General features: G+C 39.2%; 1 long non-coding RNA gene across 4 annotated transcripts in view; it reads left to right on the top strand.

Moving 5' to 3' along the window:
* Positions 1-13,329, top strand: part of LOC109635834 (uncharacterized) — a 278,978-nt gene that overhangs the window by 53,032 nt on the left and 212,617 nt on the right. For all 4 annotated transcript variants that reach the window (XR_011246189.1, XR_011246188.1, XR_011246191.1 and 1 more), the window contains exon 2: positions 11,216-11,334. This is a non-coding gene — a long non-coding RNA (uncharacterized lncRNA). The remainder of the gene's footprint in view (positions 1-11,215; positions 11,335-13,329) is intronic.

Below are 13,329 nucleotides of genomic sequence, written 5' to 3'. Positions count from 1 at the left end.
GTAAACGGGTATTTCAGGCTGAGAAGTGAACCCTTTCGTTGAAGCCATAATATTTGGCTTTTAAATTCTGCTATAAAAATGTTTTTGCCTCAGGCAACTTCCAACCTTCATGTCAAGGATTTTGCCTGAAAAATGCTTGATGCACCTCATTTTTATCACACTTGAAATAGTGTGGAAGGTTTTTTTTATCAACCTGTTTTTGTGCTTAAAAGTCACCCCTGCTATCTAAAGTGCCTGCAGGCCGACCCTGGCACTTCTGGGACAGTAGACCAGCTGTAGTTCATTAAATGCCAGCCTTTGTCATTTGTAAAATGGCAGCATTATTTGGAGAAGAGTTTCACTGTTATCACTGAGCTGGAGTGCAGTGACCCCTTCCATATATAACCCACTTCTACTTGCCTCCCAGCTATTTGATTTAATCCAACTTTGGTTAAAGTGAAATCTAAGAATCCTACGGTGTGGAAAATTTCCCACCGGGTAATAAACTGGTCACAGATTACACTGGACATTTTACAATACAAGATATGTTTCAGCTCAATAATCTGCAGAGTGCTTACTTCATTCTTTAGTATTATATTTCACTTCAGACAGCTTTAGTCTTGTCGTGCATTTAGAGGTATGTGCATGTTGATTAGAAGTGTCTCCTAAAAACGCTGCCAAGGTTGCTTTATCAGAACTTGAGAGGTACCCATGAGCTACGTGTGAACCCTTTATATCACACACCCCTCAACACCAGGTCGGTATTGTTTGCTTCCACAACCCTTGCCCCTTCTCTCTCGGACTCATTCAGTGTGATGGAAATCCTTTGAAAGCCTAGTTCTCCTGGCCCTCTGTGTTGTACCAGTAATCTACTGAAGGACACCTTAAGTGTTGCTATGGCAGCTAAGACAGTTTTCATTGCTTCCTTGATTTTCAAAAATCTTGGGCTCTTGGGAGATCAGTATTCCTGTGGCGACAAGCTTAAGCATTAATTTCCTCTGGTGTTTCTATTGTCTGATTGTGACACATTCTCCTGGGATTGTGCAGGCGATTTTAAGAAGAAATCATTGGTTCACTAAGTGGATCATTCAGCCTCACGTGGAAATCAGACAGTTGCCATCATTAGCACACTGTTTTAGCTCCATATGTATGTTGACCTCTGTTGTAGAATATGAGGCCATGGTGAGACACATATAGAGGCTCTTTGCCATGCCCGGTGGGGACGGTGTTTTTGATTAACCCCTGTTTAAGGTGGGACTTTCCCACTGCTAACCGTATGTATATCACAAGAAATGACATGACCTCAGGATGTTAAGCTTTACTGGCTCAGTGTTCCAGGTCTATGTTCTTTTTTTTAAGAACACAAAGAGCAGGTCCTAGAACTCAAGGTCTGGGATCTCATGTGGTCTTCGATGAGTTTTTCTGCTGAAGACCAAGGTTTAGGAACTAGAGTATGTGGCTGCTTCCATTTTATAAGACAGGCCTCATACCTCCCAACAGCCCCTTAAATTCAGCAGGATCTATGAATTATTCCTGAGGAAATCTGTGAAATTGTCCAAGTTTTGTGGAAATCAATTGAGATGTTTTTGCATAATTCTACAAACAAACAAACCAATCCACAAACCAACAAAGCAATGGACAGGAACAGAGGCTAAACCATTATGTTCAATAGATATGATCCTGATGATGGAGTACTAAAACAGTAACCTAGGGTCGGGATCCGCATACTGTGTATGTCTGCTTATTAAACAAATGGGGGTTCAGTTTCTAATAATTATTCATATTTGTTTAAGGCTATTACAATAAAACAATATTTGAAATATTTAATCATTTGTGTACAATGCTGAGCTTCTATAATTCTCCTTAAAATGAATATAAATTAATTCCACACTCAATTTCACAGTTAATTGGTAGCAAGTGGGAGAATTATTGGTAATAAAACTGGGGTCATGGTCCAGTAAAGCTTGATAAACCCTCCTATAGATTCTTGTGAGAGGGCTCATTCAGAGAATACAGATGAATATAGCTACTGACCTTGGCTCTGCTCTGTTGAGCCTGTTTTCACTATCCCACACATTTCTCTGTGTTCACTGCAGCTCTGAGCTCTCTATGCCTTCTCTCATGCTGGTGTGCTGCTGTAACACTCAACACTTAGTTTGACATTGTATGTATAGATGCATGTTTGTTTTTGGCTCTGACAGAGGAGATCTTTTATATTTTCAGATCTCCTTATGAAACTTGCAACCTACGTCTGAACTCTGCCTCGGTGAAGAGCAACAGCAATCTGCTCTGACAGCAGAGCATGAATGACAGCATCAAAACAGGCTGTTATGTTGTGCTTATTGTTGAGGCAAAGTTTTCTTCAATGAAGGCCCACATCTGCCACACATTCCCTCAACTCAAGTACTTACTTTTGTCAGGTCAATTGCACTGTAACCCTGTACACTTACACAACAGTGGTGAAAAATGGAAAGTGAGAGATGAGAATAGTGGTAAGAGACGATGTTGAAAGTCAATCCTCCTCCTGTCCTCTTTTCTTAGTGGACCTGATGTATTGCCATTCCTGTTCGTGCTTGTGTGTGTATTTTTTTATTTTTTTTGTGCAAATGTCAATTTGTGTTGACAGAGGAAGCATTTCACTGTAACCAAATGCACACTATCCTCTCACACTATTGTATCTTGATCAGGTGTGACAGGGGAGAAATGGATAGAGAACAAGACAAAGGGAGAAGGCCTGAGTGCAAAAAGGCATGTCTGAGCTCATAATCAAATCTAATATCCAATTTGTTGAGTTACCCAAACCTCTACCCTTTGCTCCCTCCTCTTTCTCCTTCACCCTCCTTGATCATTTCATCCATTCATCTCTCTCTATGCACTATCCCTCTTTTTCTTTCTTTTAACACCATACTCTTGCCAACTGTTTTCCCAGTGCATAGCGGAGACATTTTTGGCTTAAAGTGCACTGCTTACATAAGCAGATGTGTGTGTGCACGTGAGAGAGAAACTCACACTCTGTCTTCTGTCGTTTTAGCTTTGCCTGGCAGCAACTTTGACAGTGTATGTGTCCTGCAAACAGGATTACAAACACACTGTTGACTATGAGAGGGAGAGAACTCAATTTATGGCTTCAGGATAATATCTGCAACACTCTTTAAAAAGGTGCATCTCTAATTAAAATAAATGTAGTGTCAGGAGGTGCTGCTGTTTGAATGTAGAATGTCTTTTCAGTGTCATGTTTTGAAAGTGACTATTTGCAGTGCTTGTTGGTGCATGAATGTGTCCACACCTAAACCACAATGTATTTGTAGAATTTTACTCTTTTCAGACATGCACTGAACTCTGGACATTTTCCTGAAATTATCAGGAGGGTTTATTTGTGAGAACGCAAATGTCAGTTGGTTGCTCCAGACTTGTTTTTTAGACCTTTTAGTAAAATGTCCGGAAAATGTCAGATTAAGCCCATGTGAGAATAGAGCTCGAAAATGCCAGTAGAATTCACAGCCAGCTAGAAGAATTCATATTTCTCAGGATGAAAAAGTGGAGACATACACGTAGAAGATGCTGGTGAAGATGGCGACTTAGGAAGACGATGTGTAAAAGGCAAAGTCTGGAAAATGACCCAATTTTTCAGAGTTCATCTGCTTTTGTGTCTTCATTACAAACATTAATTGCCTCATTCACTGCAGCCCTTTATTATTGGTCACAGAGGGACTGTACTGGATCAGTTGAGGGTAAATTTGGCTGCTAAAGAGCACCTCTGAGATCGGCCCTGACATTTAAACATCTTGACACTAGCTTCCTTATTTAATTTAGGTGAAATCCTACTCTTTTTATGACTCCTTTGCTCTTTGCTTTCAGAAGGATAAGAGTTTTTTTTCTTCACCAGATTTAGCCTTAGTTACTCCTCCTGTTTGAGTTTTACAAGGGTAGAGTGAAAATCCTGCATCAAAGTGTTTCTCAGCAGCTTTGTTGGCAAACCCGGAGTTCGAAATTTGGCTGAATCAGCGATGCTTGATACTTAATTTGTTTAAGAGAGTTGTACTTGCGCTCACAGCTTAGGCTCAGCCGCCTTCACTACAGTTTGGTTTGGCTGTGTAATGCCTGGATTTTCTGCTTCTTGTCCTGCCTGCCTGGACAGCTCGAGAGTCAGAGGAAGACGGAAAATGCCACAGAGCCAAATCTATCCTTGCTGACCTGGCAGGAAACAAAGATTGCAAGTATTTGTAGGACAGCGCCTTTATTTTTGGAGCCTGAATCCAGTTTCACGCTTATGATGTTTCAATTTGTATCACAGTTCAGATCTCTTGTTGCTACTGGGAATATTTGTAACCTTTTTCTATGCAATCCGTCACTGCCATAGGAGGATTACCTCTGCTTCCCGGGGCATTATGATGTGTGAGAGATACACAGTATGAGCTGAGGGTGATAATGTGCAGGGGAATACAGATGGGAAACATTACCAGTAACTGTGCAGTGGCTTCTTTTTTCTTTTTTTTTTAACTCATTAACGTTGCCCTCATCTCTCACTGCCTTGGGTGACTTGCCTGGTTGTCATAGAGCTTATATTCTAATGCAGAATAAGGCTGCAGAGCAAGCTATGATTCACTGTGTCCAGGTGGTAAAGTCAAAGCCGTAAAATAAAGTTCATGGTAATACATTTAAGGTTGCTGAGATTATCAGCACTGTACAAATATTTCTCTGTGTGAGTAAGACCTTTAAAGAAGAGGCTAAAGAGCACTTTGTAGGAATATAGTGTGAACATATTGTTTACCATTGCGTTAGCATTTATAGAAGTACACACATAAGAATATATGAATGCAAACAAACACACAGTACCTTGACCTTTGCCAGAAGGAAAAAGCTTATTTATGAGATTTGGTACATTTATTTCCCAACAATTTGATTCCCTCAGTCGTCAAACTTGGCAATGGAGGAGGAGTAGTGTACCTCTTAAGAAAGTCATTGTCCATGTGCCTGGGCGACGCAACATCGTATAGATGCCTGTAGTTTCTTACTAACTCAAAGTCTCTCTTCAAAAAGGTCTGCCATTGTTGATATTTCTTTTGTGTCCAACGGTCGTCTCATGAACTATTGCCTACTCTGTACTGTCACAATTTTTGTTGTTACTGATCTGTTTTGTCCGTATCCGTAGGCTTTCAGAAGACCTGCACAAATATGGAGGAAATTGAGTATAAATTGCAAGCCTTAGACATATTTACCAAACTTAAATGAGAACCAGCATCCGTTAAAAGTACTCAAACTCCTCAGTGGCTGCTGGTGACTCTATATTTAACCTTTCACAACCTTTACTCATGAAGTGTGTGATGGAATTGACTGACCACCTGTGAAGCTGAGAAAGCATCCATGTGCAGTTGAAAGTAGATGTCCAGGACTTCTAGTTGCCCGAGCGCAGAGTTGCAAAAGTCAATTATCGTCACGCCTAGTTATGCTATTTCATAAAATCTATCTTTAAAAGTAAACTTTAAAGCTGAAAACGGGAAATAAATAATATCCTGCCTGCTTCTTATCTGGAGTGCCATTGCAATGATGTTACATGTCACTATAGCGCCTCCTCATTACATCTGGCTCTCACATAGGCCTAGTCAAAAATAGATTATCTCAGTCTGGGTGCTATCTTTAGAGGAGACAGTGAAAAGCAAAAGTAAGGTGTTCAGTTCTACCTCCAGGCTTATGATTGAGGTAAATCAAAATTATTACCCGAGTCATGTAGGCATCCGTCACCACGGCAGTCATTGCTAATTAAAGAATTTGCACCGTTCATGCTTTGCCTCAAGATGAACAAATTAAAAACCTTTTTCCTGTTTCTGTGATTCAATTAAAGTCGGCCTACTTTCAGAGAGCCTCAGTGAAATTTTTTTTTATTGAACCAGCAACCATGGATGAAATTACTTGAGAGACAGCTTTCAACTAGTTTCAGAGTAGAAGTTTAGTGTGCTATTATTCTGAGAAAATGTAAACTTTTCAAAAGCTGTGGGTAGCCTCCAGGCCTGAGTGTCGCTAGCCAAGTTTTCAGTAGCCACGTGTCTCTTGCACTCTGTCTCTCATACCCTGTTGGAACAAGGTGAACGTGGTGCGAGTGCTGGGCTGGGGCTGTTTCAGAGTTTGTTCAACTTGTGAAGTTTTTAAGAAACTAGTTTGCTTTTCCATGGGCAAGAGCCACCATAGAGCCCCTTCATAATGTATATATGTCATTCTATGTCACTCTAAACGATATTCAATCTTCTACACACAACACAAGCTAGATTTTTTCTTAATGGGGGTCACAGTTTTGTTGTTGTAGTTGTATACTAATGCACTTCTGTTTTCATTTTGCTTATACTTTTTAGAGACAGTGTTGGATGTGACCACATTGTTACATATAACTTTTCTTCTCCGTGATCCGTCGAGTACACACCTGTGTCTTCATTTCCTCTAATGTGTGTTCTACTTAGGCTTTTGTTTAATAATCGACAGCTCCATTAAAGAGACTCTGAATTGCTTTGTTTGAAATGACAGTGCTTCCCTGCAGCTCACACTTAGGGAGAATCATTTACAAGACAAAACCCCCATCACCACCCATTAGCTGTGAACTTTCTTTACTTTCAGACTTTGGGCTTTTTGCCACAGAAGTTACCCAGAAGCAGTTTTATCACATAGCTACTTGGATTGACACATCACAGCTACTGTACCATGACTGACTCCTTTACTCTGTTGATGTGTCTGGATGTATTACTCTGATTGTGTGTGAACTTCATTGTATATATGTTTACAGTACAAAGTTGGTATGAATTGTAAGTTATCTCTGTGCAGTCCTGTGATGGCATGGTGACATGTTTCAGGTATAACCTGCCTCTCAGCCAGTGTCAGCTGGGTTTGGCTCCAACCCCCCTTTGACCCTCAGAGGTTGTACAGCAAATTAATGGGTGGCTCGAAGTAGTCTATTGAATGGTTGTAACAAATGCTCAATGGATTTAAGCAAAGGGAAGAACTGGGAGATAAAACATGAGGTCATCTTTAACTGGTGTCATTAAAAGTTTCAGATAGTCTTGGGGAAAGATCAAATCTTTTTCCACACAAAAACATAGACAGTGTGTGATTCTATAAAACCCTGGATTGCATTTAGTGACTTTATCTCATGTACATTTGCTTTCTACAATATCTGCAGGTTGCCACTATGGTATAGTAAAGTATAGGAAAGAAAGACGTTGATGTATGGTTAGGATCAGGCACAACACCAGGTTAGAGAATTGTGGTTTCAGTAAATAGAAAGTAGGGCTGATTGCAGATCTGTAACATGTCTCCTGCACTCCAACCTCTCCATCCTTACTTTTGACCTTGCTACGTAAAGTGTTCTCGCATTGTCACTGAATGCTGACATTTAATGGTAATGATGAGATGCAGAACTGTTTTATATGACCAAAATTATAAGGGATATTTTGGTGGATCGAAAAATAAAGAAAACATGGATGCAGAAACATTTTTAACAGTAACAAATTTAACTATCGGGAAATGTTTTATGTACACCTCAGGTTCAGTGACATCGACGGATGAGTTGAGCTGGAGATTAAAATTGTGAAAGGGGGTTGAAATGACGACTACAGGAAATAATTGGTACTCTTTTACCAAAGATTGTGTTTTGTCATTTTGCTGTTCTGATGCAGCGTCAATTCCTCTTTATTATTTACACTATTGATTTATCGCTCTTTGAAAGGGCCTCCTCATTTGCATTCTTATCTTGTTTTGTTGGAGAGACACTTTTTACCAAGAGGAATTGCAGATCTATCCCATCAGAGCAAGGTTGCCTCTCATCTCTGTGATAAACTGATGCCCTTTGTTGATTTCTTTTATGTGTTTACTTTGACCTTTTTTTTGGCCCATGTCCTATCTGCTAACATGGAGGAAGCAGGGTTTATGACCTTTTCTGCAGCCAGCCACTAGATGAGGATCAAGCCACTTTGGTTTCACTTTTAGGGACCAGTCATCTCATCCATCTTTATATTCAGTCTGTGCTCCCAACTTGCATTTAATTGGATGGTTCGTGTAGAGAATTTGTCCAACTGAGTCCAGATAAAGATTTTAGATAATGACCATTGGCTTTTTAAAATATCATATTAAGAGTGCTTTTGTCATTTATGCCAATGCTGTTATAAAATAAATCTTCTATTTCTCTACAGAAATTGTTTTGTTCATAATATATACAGAGGATACCAATTTTTCACTGCTTTGGGAGTTCACAAACTGCATCTCTGAAATGTCAGGAACCCAGACAACTTTGCCAGTGGCTCTTTTCACAGTCCCCAATTCCATCAAGTTGATAGCCTTAAAGTTATTTTAGCTTTTTTTTTAGATTGGATTTATTCCAAACATGTAATGCTTCTGAGATGCTCTCCCAGCAGATTGCCATTGGATTGAAAGGAAAAAGCATGAATATGAAAACAAGGACACACACCGGCAGAAATGAATGTGGGTAAAATCACCTCAAGTTTAAAGGGTGAGCATAAAAGAAAGTGGACTTTTTGTGACTTCTGTCTGTCCTTCACAAACAGACGAGGCTGTAAGCAGCTGCTGGACATGGGTTCAGCAGAGTGTAGTATATTTATTAAGGCTCTTAACTGTATTTGAGGATCATTGATCATGATCAGAACTCTCATAGGTAATGTCACTGTAGTAGTTTTCGGTGGGATTATGTGACTGCAGTTCTGTAAAATGTTTTTTGTGTTCCAGTAACTGTGTTGCCAAGTAAGACTGTATGTGGTCCGTGTTTTGAAGACAAGTTCATGCTCAACATAAACACGTACATTTTGTAAACCACGCAAACCCTTCTGGCAGTACCAGGTGTGACAGTTAGTGACTGTTAGTGTATTGAATTTTATGTTTTAATTGTAAAGCAGTATTACTATTAATGCCATGTTTTGATTTGTAATGTATATTTAGCATCTTGTGAATAAAGAGAAAATGTAACTTGGAACAACCTTTTATATGTGAGAAAATAACTAAAATGTAAAAAGATACATTGTTGTCAAGTGGTCAGATATTTTCTTGGGCGGAGTAGCTTACTAACTTTTTTTCACAACAGTTTAAAACCATTTGACTGACTTTGCTAACAGACTAGGACTGGAAAGCTTTTTCAGTTAATCATGTGACAGAAAATGTCGATTAACTATCATCTTCCTCTGACTCTTGAGCTGTCAAAATAGCCTGAAACCATTTTGTGAATAAATGAATCATTCTATTAATTACTTTTTAGCTAAAATGACAAAAACTGTTCAAATATGAATATTTGCTTATTTTATCAGATGTCTCTGATAGTAAAAATATGACATATGCATTTTTGTTACATATGTTCACTCAAGATAAATTCTTATTTTAGCTATGTGAAATTGATTGGCATATTTTATGCATTTTCTGACAATTCATAAATGAAAAATGTTGCTTACATAAACAACCAGGGCTGTCTTTTTAACTGGTGAATGAGTCTCACTGTGAAGTGAACTTGGATACCTCATTTGTTCAGAGGAACTGCAGCATAATGCTGTGGTAACACTGGGCAGCTCCCAGGTGTGAGTGTGTGAATTAGTGTAACCATTTCATCACATGTAACTGCTCCCCCAGGTTTCTTCTGCAAATAGGAACGTGACCTTAGCTGCCTTATCTTGTTAAAAGGGTGAAAAGACCCACATTCCTGTACTTGGATTCTTCAGGGCGATTATGACATACTGGCTGCATTTGCGTATTTACTAATGTGAACGTTTGACACACAGTTTGAAGGTGTCGTCTAAGCCACAAATTTGTCTTTAAAAATGTGGTTCTTCTTCCAAACTTTGGCTGTAATAACTTGTCTTATTTTTAATGTTCAGGTTTTTTCTGTTGTTAAACCTTGTTCTTTGCTTCAACAGTGAAGTCTTCATTGTTAAAGTTCAATCAAATATGAAGTTGATTAACTTTCCTCTGCCACTCCTTATTCTTTCATTGACTCTGCCACAAACCATCACTGTCAAATCAAGCATAAATGTCTTTTTGTGGAGATAAAAAATAGTTGAACTTTCATCACTCCCTGTGGTACTTTAGATTACTGTTTCATTGGTTCTGTCGTGTTGGCAGCGAATCAAGGACAGCAGACCTGGCTTTGTGCCGTGCTGTTCGTGGTCAGTTACTTTTAGCTGCCAGAGGTCATGACTGTGTGGCTCACTTTTACAACTGTTGCCGATGAGACTTGCGTTTAAAATTTAGAGTGCAACCCTGTGGTTGCTGACCTGAGTACTGAATTTGAGTACTTATGATATTACCTGCTGTTTCAGTAATTTAAGATTGGAATACAAAAAACAAGTCTGGGAATGAAGGCCTCTCTGTTGATGGTTGGTCCCAAAATATCTTAACAACTTTTGGATGGATTTCCATGAAGTACTTTACTGACATTCATTGCCCCCAAACGATAAAAGCTAGTGATCCCCTGACTTTTTATCATCATGGGGTCAAGCTTTTATTCATTCAGTTAACAGTTTATGACCAAATAACATCAGAGCAGATGACGTTCACTTCAGCATTGGCTGTACCTTGAGTAGCATGCTGAAGTTAGCACCTGCAGTAGCATGGCCATTGAGTGGCATGGTAATATTAGCATGTAAAGTGGTATGAACATTAAGGGCCATGTGGATCTTAGACATATACATATTGCCATTGAGTTGCCCGCTAAAGTTTGCATGTACTGTAGCATAGCAATTGAGAAGCATAGTGATGTTAGCACGTATAGCAGCATGGCCATTGAGTGGCATGCTGATGGTAGCAGGTACAGCCTTGTGGAGTCACTATAGTCTTGCTATAGCATTGTCGTCTTTTTTAAAATACAGTATTTCACCTTTGAATATTGGTTAAAGATCTTTGGGTAATCTTTGAATTCAAAAGTGTCACCTGCAGTATTGCAAAAACAATAGATGGGTTTGTCCTTTTATTTACTCATGTTCAAACTCAGAGATTCCCAGCACTTACCAGAACTGCACCATTGATAACACAGGGCTTCACCACATGGACAGTAATTGGATATTCGGGTCAACACTGGAGCTGGGATGGTATTCATTATTTCCCATCTCATCTTTTCTCTCTCTCTCTCTCTCTCTCTCTCTCTCTCTCTCTGTGTGTGTGTGTGTGTGTGTGTGTGTGTGTGTGTGTGTGTGTGTGTGTGTGTGTGTGTGTGTGTGTGTGTGTGTGTGTGTGTGTGTGTGTGTCTCTCTCTCATTAGGCAGTGTTCCAGTAGCACCATTGAGGCTGGGGTCACTTCCTAATCCTTTTGGGGTCACACGGATCAACAAAGAGAACAGATGACACAGCACAGAGGTTCATGTTGTCTGGAGGGAGAAGGTAATTACGGTTACCATCCTTGTTTAACAGCCAAACACTGTAACACTATTGGAAGTGTACAGTGATTCACAGGGAAATTAAACATCATAGACAACAACTATGAGAGAGAAGATGAATGTGAGATTATGAGGAATTTGAAATGAGAAATGATCTTCACTGTATTTGGACTGTTTTTACATTTTGGACAGATGGTGGTACTTACACATTGTGTTGGAACATAATTATACCCCCAGATAAGAGAACTCCTGTCTGATCTCAAAAGCACATGGAAGTGACTCTGCTACATCATACTGTAAAAATACTCATCACCATTTTAGAATAAGCTTTAATAAAGTTTTAATTCAACATTTTCAATAACCAGGTAGCTCAAATAAAAATTTTCATTGATGTAACTTTCAAAAGAAGGAACGGTACATTTGTCTTTTTAAAAATTAAAGTCTGAATTTATGGTCAGTAAAATGTGCCTTTGCTTAAAGTAATATATTTTGAGTTATGCAGCTCCAGTCTCACTTGTTCTGACATGACCAGTAACTTATGAAGATTGATGTCAGCTAGTGTAGATATATATTGCAGTGCCACTGAGTCCCTTCACTGACTTCATGACTCTTCTCACGTCTGCCGGAGTGTTAAATCGTCTATTTGTTCATTTTTAATATAATGAGAAGATCAATTGACTTTATTAATGGTCAAAATATGTACTAATCGGACCATTTTCCTATTAGATGTGTTGATGTATTTGTGAGGGGTTTTCACCCGTGCAGGGAGCACTAGCTATACAGGACCAGTGGTAACAGCTAGCTGGAGCCAATTAAGTAGCTTGTTGAAGCCAGTATCACTGTTGCCTCAAAGCAAGAAGCACATAGCCTGACTCATCTAGGTGTTCATGGGTAATTAAACTTCATCAATCCACTTGAATATGTGAGTCTCTGTACACTCACTAGTATGTTGATATCTGTGATGGACTGATCGTCTATCAAAGGTTTACTTATTTACCCAACAACCCTGTGTCGGTTTCTTTGTTAGTTATTAGTTCACAGTAGTTTTACGCACAACAGAGACTGATATCTACCAGTCGTTAAATTTGCAAGTCCGATCAGGGATGTGGGCGCCTGAACTGCCTCCCCAGAAAACAAGAATGCCGCCAATCCAGTTGAATTGTAAAATTCAAATGTTCGTGTGATTTAAAAGCAAGCACGAGTAGAAATGTAAATGAGTAATTCACGGGACTTGATCTTGGATACTTAATACCCACTGCCAGTAGCAAGATTCATTTGGATTGACTAATTAGTCGTCTTACTCACTGTTGCATTATGCACATAACATTGCATCTTTATGATCTTGAGTAATTTGACAATCACTTTTCCTCATACCGTCAGTCACAGCCATTGGGAATACAACAAACCGATGCTAGTACAGTGAAGTACATCAGGAACTTCTGTTTTCATCCACGTCATACTTTCACTCGCAGTCCTTCACTGCACCTTTTCAACCCCTTTTACGCATTGTTTTTTTTAAGCATTCCATACGGCCTTCACTGTTAAGTGGTACTTTCAGTGAAAATTGCAGAGGAAATACATCTTGAAGGGTAACAGCTCTTACTTAAACAAACAAACAGACATAAGGCCAATACTTGTTATATAAATCCACAGATGCTAAAATTATGTGGCACTTAAAAGACAATCAACAACAGCTGTGACAAAGAGACATATCCTTTGCCATTCCTTTGATTTATTCAGAGTCTCCCGCTTAATGGCTCCCCTGCACGAAATCAAGTGTTTTGTGAGTATTTTAGAGAAAGTCAGAGACAGGATCTTAATTAATCGCTAATATCTATTCTTCAAAGTTCGACATTTTATGGTGTTAATTCTTACTAACGGCCCATTTACACTGGACAAAACAAGCCCACACCCATTGGGAAAAGGGTACAATCAGTATTCAGTCCCAGGTCAAAGTACTTTGCAGTAGTCAGGGGTATTTATTGGCTGCAGCTCCAAA

Source organism: Paralichthys olivaceus, chromosome 15 (genome assembly GCF_024713975.1).
Source record: "Paralichthys olivaceus isolate ysfri-2021 chromosome 15, ASM2471397v2, whole genome shotgun sequence".
Classification (NCBI taxonomy): Eukaryota; Metazoa; Chordata; class Actinopteri; order Pleuronectiformes; family Paralichthyidae; genus Paralichthys; species Paralichthys olivaceus.
Note: the sequence above shows the minus strand (reverse complement) of the source record. Positions and strands in the feature narration are given on the sequence as shown.